This window comes from Salvelinus sp. IW2-2015, linkage group LG18 (genome assembly GCF_002910315.2).
Source record: "Salvelinus sp. IW2-2015 linkage group LG18, ASM291031v2, whole genome shotgun sequence".
In the NCBI taxonomy this organism is placed as follows: Eukaryota; Metazoa; Chordata; class Actinopteri; order Salmoniformes; family Salmonidae; genus Salvelinus; species Salvelinus sp. IW2-2015.
In genome coordinates this window covers 30,478,627-30,486,214 of record NC_036858.1, presented here as the reverse complement: position 1 = coordinate 30,486,214, position 7,588 = coordinate 30,478,627, and the positions used below count along the sequence as shown (strand labels likewise).

The 7,588-nt window shown below is 40.0% G+C and overlaps 1 non-coding gene across 1 annotated transcript; it reads left to right on the top strand.

Moving 5' to 3' along the window:
• Nucleotides 1-3,255: 3,255 nt before the first annotated feature.
• trnai-uau (transfer RNA isoleucine (anticodon UAU)) lies at nt 3,256-3,349 on the top strand. The gene is made up of 2 exons: nt 3,256-3,293; nt 3,314-3,349. It is a non-coding gene; the product is annotated as a tRNA-Ile (tRNA).
• The last annotated feature ends 4,239 nt before the right edge of the window (nt 3,350-7,588 follow it).

Genomic DNA, 7,588 nt, shown 5'->3' with positions numbered 1-7,588 from the left:
AATGTTAGCTAGCAAGCCAGCCATTTAATGTCAGCTAGCTAGCTAACAGTAAGCTTTAATTTGCAATGAAAACTACCTTCTGACAAAATTAGAAACGTATAATATCTGAAAATGTAGCTAGACTCTTACCCATATACATGGATGAATGCTTCACGGCAGATACTGACTGTGTGCAATGCCATAAGAATCATCTTAAACTAAAGCCCCCACCCAAACTCTGACCATTTTACTCGCCCTAGCAGAGCTGGTTAGGCTGTTTTCATGTTATCCAAAGCGTTGGTGGCTGTGTCTGTGCTCCTGGCAACAATTTAACTACGCTTTTTGCCGACATTTACTGACAATGGCCATATTGAACCGGCCATATTCAACAGGCGTTAAGCGTTCGTAAATTCCTCAGTTATTCTGCGCTCTGGCACACTCAGACAAGAGTGCTSTGAAACAGTTGTTGCAGTGACGTGTTTGTTAATGAAATGGACACTTTTGTAACATTTTTATAGGCGATACATTTTTTTTAAAGCCACGTTAGACAGGATTACATACTGACCAGCTCAAATAGACAGAAGCGAGGTATATGGCAGACCAATGGTGGTTCTATACTACTGCTGCTCATTTCATGGCAAAGTTTGCAAATAACAAATAATAGATACAAATTATATACTGTACTTCCTCAATATTTACAGTACCAGTCAAAAGTTTAGACACACCTACTCATTCCAGGGTTTTTCTTAATTGTTGCTATTTTCTACATTGTAGAACAATAAMGAAGATGTCAAAACTATGAAATAACACACATGGAATCATGTAGTAACCAAAAAASTGTTGAAGGAGTTCCCACATGCTGAGCACTTGTTGACTGCTTTTCCTTCACTTTGCGGTCCAACTCATCCCAAACCATCTCAATTGGGTTGAGGTCGGGTGATTGTCGAGGACAGATGATCTGATGCATCACTCCATCACTCTCCTTGATCAAATAGCCATTACACAGCCTGGAGGTGTGTTTTGGGTCATTTTCCTGTTGAAAAATAAATGATAGTCCCACTAAGCACAAACCAGATGGGATGGCATATCGCTGCAGAATGCTGTGGTAATCATGCTGGTTAAGTGTACCCAGTTTCATCATAATCATAGCGCTTTATGGTTTTGAAACACATTAAGAAGGAAAGAAATTCCACAAATGAACTTTTAACAAGGCACACCTGTTAATTGAAATGCATTCCAGGTGACTACTTCATGAAGCTGGTTGAGAGAATGCCAATAGTGTGCAAAGCTGTCATCAAGGCAAAGGGTGGCAAAGGGTACTTTGAAGAATATCAAATATCAAATATATTTTGTTTACTACATGATTCCATACAGTATGTGTTATTTCATAGTTTTGATGTCTTCACTATTATTCTACAAAATAGAAAGAAAAACGCTTGAATGAGTAGGTGTGTCCAAACTTTTAACTCGTACTATATGTTAAAGATCCATCCATCCATCCATCAATCCATCCGATCCATCCAGATACAGACAAATGATTGATAAAGTTTGTGGATAAATTATGATGATCTGAATTCATGATGGCAATGTTGTATGGTTGTTGACATTTTGTATTGTGATCCTCCAATGAACTCGACCTATCATACATGTCTAGACTAGCATTGTTTTCATTCTGTAATTAAAAACATGAACATACTATTGCATGCAGCTAGCAAACACATATGGAAATGTCTGCTCTACTTAAAATTACAACCAACTAATTGCAGCATTACCGCAAAAAAATGGAAGAGGCAAGTGGAAGGGGAAGAAAGTAAGAAACTTAATATCTAAAATATTTGCAACCAATAGAATGTTATAAACTGTATGTATGGGGGATGCAACCATCCCAGCTCTGCAGATTTTGCTGTGAAGAGACAAAAACATTAGATAATTTGCTTTGGTACTGTCCATATGTAGCTTGTTTTTGGTCGCAGGTTCAGGAACGGCTGAAGAACTGCAACATTCACCTGGATGGAGCTAAATCTGCAAATAGCACTGCTGGGTTCAATAATATAATAATARTCTTAGCAAAAACGTTTATATTTCATTTACAATATGCAAAATCTATGAGCATAAAAGTTTCAGAACTTTTGTGAAACAGCACAGTTGAAAGATATATGGCAAATATAAATCAAAACTGCATGGTGTTCAGAGATGGATGGGAGTGGTTGAGTGGAGCTGAAGGATGGGACTAAAAACAAACAAAAGATACTGTAAAATAATACTGTGCCTGTAAAATGTATTTCGTGTGTATGAACTGGAAGTAGAAGCCTAAGTGTTGTTGTCCATTAGTTTACTCAAATTAGGGGAGGGGTGGTATGGTTTGGGGAAAAGAATAAAGGAAAATATCTAGATTAAAAAATATATATATATTTTATACAGTATATATTTACAAAAAAATATATGGGGGATTGGAAATTATGCAGACAATTACATTGAAGCTGATAAACCCACTAAAAAATATATATATATATATATATACTGTATATAATATTTATTTTAAATTACTAGTACATACTACTACAACAAAGCAGACTTCCAAAAACAGGTTATTTTTATACAGGCAAAAGTGATGTCATGTTATAGAGTAGGGTAGCCTTAAGAAAAAGTTAACGGTTAGTCAATAGAGAATTATATGGTTTATACAAGGAGATATTGGTTCATGCAGAGACTTCAAAACATCTGTAAAAATTCAATTGAATATGAACCCTTATTGATAATCTCGATCGGTACCAATTRAGACAAACTGAGCATGCGTGAGAAATAAATTATGCGGAAGTCTCAATCTGGTACCCTGTAGCAGCCAGGATTTCACAGATAGCATTAGCAACCTGCTATGAAATTAACACTCATACTACAAGCACACAGTTGATCACTTTCCAGATTAGGTGTCAAATACATACAGGCCAATATGGGACAATACAACTAAGACACAATACACTCAACAACGGACAGCTATATCAATCCAGTAAGCAGTCCAGACGAGCTAACGTTAGCTAGCTAGATTAGCTATGTTCAAACAACGCATACGAGTGATTTGGCAAATCAGTCATTTATCAGAGTTTAGTCAGATCTAGATCCGTTTCTATGCATGTTACTCTACGTTGCTGACTGTGTTGCAAAACATAACACACAATATAATGATCTCTAAGTAAATCCGAATGTAAACTGGAGGAAGAGGAGCTAACATCCAGATGAGAGTGTTCATACACTGTATTGCTGAGCCAAAGTACCGGAGCTCCAGTGGCGCAATCGGTTAGCGCGCGGTACTTATATGACAGTGCATTGTAGAGCTATGCCGAGGTTGTGAGTTCGAGCCTCACCTGGAGCAGTGTTTTTACTAAGAGAGCGATAGGTATTAGCCATTGAAGTTGTATGAACATAGAATACGTTGACCAGCCACGCAGTACCAAAACGTTCGGTGTCTGATAATTCGACAATTCAGCAGCATAGATAAAGAAGATACCCGGTATGAATTGTATTTTCTTGTCTGTAGCCTCAACCTAGTACATAATTTAAGCAGAGTACGTTAGTTTAAATCAAGATTCGTATTCTCATACAACAATTGGATGAATACGCTACAATTTCTTAGCAACATTTTATCATTAAAATATATTCCTGCTGATTTATGTTGTGCTCGTGCACAGGGGTCAAGGGGAGCCTGATGATCACATTCACATCCCTGCCTGCTTCAAAATGAAATCATACAACAAAATACAGTAGRTATTATCCACACTCCCGTTGCAAGTTATCTTGCAGAGCACCTCAATGTGTAGGCATTTTTCTTGCCCTTTCCATCATAAGAGTATTGATATTCTGACTTCTATGTGAAATATTTTCATGATAGGCTATCAATGTTCTAGTTATTCTGTTTTTGTGTTATGATTTGGTGGGAGGACTTTGCTTATATAAACGTGCAAGTATAGTGTTAGTTTTTAGCTATACATGTCAGAAGTGTATGTTTGTAGTGAACTCATACAGTATTTCGTCAACTGAGCTGAAGTAGTTCCCTCTTATTATCTATAGGAGGCAGCATGAGTGACTTGCAGTTTAACTTCACTAGAGGGGTTGGTCTTTGATAATGAACTGCATTTGTTCTTGGACACGGTGAGAGTGACTGTAGTTGAGATTCTCTGCCTCTAAACCCATTATGGGGGCTGAGTCACTGGCTTACTGGTGCACTTCCATGCTGTCCCTAGGACTTTTGGCTATGAAAAGCCAACTGAGGTGCTGACCTGTTGCACCCTCTACAACCACTGTGATTATTATTATCTGACCCTGCTGGTCATCTATGAACGTTTGAACATCTTGGCCATGCACTGTTATAATCTCCACCCGGCACAGCCAAAAGAGGACTGGCCACCCCTCAGAGCCTGGTTCCTCTCTAGGTTTCTTCCTAGGTTCCTGCCTTTCTAGGGAATTTTTCCTAGCCACCGTGRTTCTACATCTGCATTGGTTGCTGTTTGGGTTTTTAGGCTGGGTTTCTGTACAGGACTTTGTGACATCGGCTGATGTAAAAAGGGCTTTATAAATKAATTTGATTGATTTGATTGATTGATTGAGGTAATCTACCAGATTACATTATAATGGTGTAGTTACTATACTCTATTTCTCTTGCCAGCCTGTAAGTCTTGTATCCAGTCCCACTGGGGGGCGCTGTTATCCATGCTATGAGTGGGGTGTACCGTCTCTGGTTACATCAATGAGGCTTGGTGGCTGGTATTGACTTGCTACGCCTCTTTATTTGAACAAAAACAGCATCTAGACACATTTGATGGATTTATCATTCCCAACTTTTATGTTTGTTTGAAATGTTCGAATGTTCTCCTGTACTGATTATGCGTGTGTGTGCGTGCGCTTGTCTGAGAAAAAGACGGTTACCAAAATAAACCGTCTATAGTTTTAACATTACAATGCTTCCTGAACTTGATCAGAATGTTCTATACTAGTTGGATGTTAAATAAATGCAATAGGCTATTAAAACGTTGTGAAATATAAATGTTGCTGGGAAGAACATGTTGAACGCCTGGACAAATGGATTAGGGGAATGTAAAAAAGCTGAAATGAAAACTCTCTAAGAATAGGCTTTAAGCTGTTATTTAGGTAGCACCTAATTCATTTAAACAACCTTATGTGAGTTAGCCCTATATAGGACGACGCGCGTTAGTGCGTGCGGCGTCCTATATAGCAGTGGTTAAAAACTGTGGATTGAGACGGCAGGGGTCCAGGTGGGTTGCTGGATGACATTGCCCCCCCCCCCCCCCCCCTAAAAAGATAGAAAAACACTTTCAATGTAAACTTCAATAACTTAAACCAAACAGAAAGTATGTAGAAAAGATAATGGACCTATACACTGAGTGAACAAAACATTAGGAACACCTGCTTTTTCCATGACATAGATTGACCAGGTGAATCAATGTGAAAGCTATAATCCCTTATTGATGTCACCTGTTAAATCCACTTCAATCAGTGGAGATGTTAAAGAAGGGATTTTTAAGCCTTGAGACAATTGAGACATTGATTGTGTACGTGTAACGGATGTGAAATGGCTAGCTAGTTAGCGGGTACGCGCTAATAGCATTTCAATCGGTTACGTCACTTGCTCTGAGACCTGAAGTAGGGTTTCCCCTTGCTCTGCAAGGGCCGTGGCCTTTGTGGAGCGATGGGTAACGATGCTTCGTGGGCGACCGTTGTTGATGTGTGCAGAGGGTCCCTGGTTCGCGCCCGTGTCGGGGCGAGGGGACGCCGTAAAGTTATACTGTTACATACGCATGCCATTCAGAGGGTGAATGGGCCAGATGTAAGTGCCTTTGAACAGGGTATGGTAGTATGTGCCAGGCACACCGGTTTTAATGTGTCAAGAACTGCAACGCTGCTGGGTTTTTCACACTCAACAGTTTCCCGTGTGTATACAGGAATGGTCCACCACCTAAAGGGCATCCAGCCAGCTTGACACAACTGTYGGAAGCATTGGAGTCAATATGGGTCTGCATCCCTGTGGAATGCTTTCGAAGACTTGTAGAGTCCATGCCCCGACGAATTGAGGCTGTTCTGAGGGCAAAAGGGGGTGCAACTCTATATTAGGAAGGTGTTCCTAATGTTTTGTACACTCAGTGTATATTTTTCAATAATAGCTTATAGTCTTTGAGAATTTACAATCAACAAAATAAAAGCTAGACAATCAGGCCCCCATTGATTGTGTTATAATGTTTGAGAGTAGTAACACAGTATTAGCCATGTCAAAATGTGTAGAATTGGCTTCTTTTTTTTTTTAAAGAAGTTATTTCAGCTCCATGGCAGGATGTGTGGAATTACAGGAGATTAGCTATTAAACTCCACATTTTTCTGTCCGCTGCCAAGATAATATTTTTGACTTATTCTTTGGTCTGTATGTTTTTTCAGCGCTCAAACCTTATGGTGGGTCACAAAGCAAAAACGTTTTTGAACCCCTGCTYTATAGGGCTACTACAACTGTATAAGTGAGTTTGAGTGGATGGATCCATTTTGAAGATGAGCAACACATAATAGAGGAGAGAGATTTACTGTAGAGAAAACTGAGCACTGAGCAGAGAGCTTTGGCAGCTGGCCTCCCCTTCTACTCCCCTCTCCCCCTCCTCCTCTTCCCGACCTCAATACACACACACACTCAGATTTCGACATCATCCCAATTTAAATGACTCAGATTCATATAATTGACTGTTACACGGAAAGAACACAGCTGATTTAAAAAACATGGTCTGTCGAGGGATTTAACCTTCGTTCATTTAGTGCCCTCCCAGGAACACTTGAGGCCAGATGCAATTAGCATGAGATCAGTGGAAAACAAGGTCACAGGAGGGGAGGAACTTGTCCCTCTTGCACTACAAAAATGAAAAACCATCTTCCCACCAGAACTCTCAAGACTCTCACAAGCTCTGTAGCTTACCCTTTTTCACTTACGGTCAGTATGGAAGAGTTTTGTTTATTTTCTGAAGGGATGTAGTGTCTCCAACAAATTGTCAGTCAGAGTTCTCAAGTGGACAATTGGACACGAGAACCAGGCCCTTAGGTGGCCACTTCTCCGAATATTTCAGTATAATATGCTCAATCTGCAGGTTTTCTTTGAGTCTGAAATTCCTCTGTTGGCATAGTGGAGGCATTAACCCCAGTAAGACAGGTTCTTGTACTGCACCCTGGGAGTCGTAGGCCTATCTGCGGTTCTCTGCCCATGCAGGCCTTCTCTAAAGTTGCACATGCGCACWCTCATGCATGCACACAAACAGCAATGTAGTCCCTCATCACCATATCCTGTCTACACTTGTGGAGGCAGAGTATTGTATGCAAGCTCGTCTGTTCAGCATAGACAGGTTTGGATGGAGACATGCCAAACACACCATCATCACCACAATGCACTTGTCTGTCCAAACATTTCCAGGAATGTTCTTTTTTCTCTCGGATGTTTTATTTTTTCTCTCCTCTCCTCACACCACATTTCACTTCTCATTCAACTCAAATGTGCCCTTGGGTAAATTAGGCATGGGTTCTTCACTAACATATTGTAGCGACCTTCAGGAGGTAGGGTGAACCGACC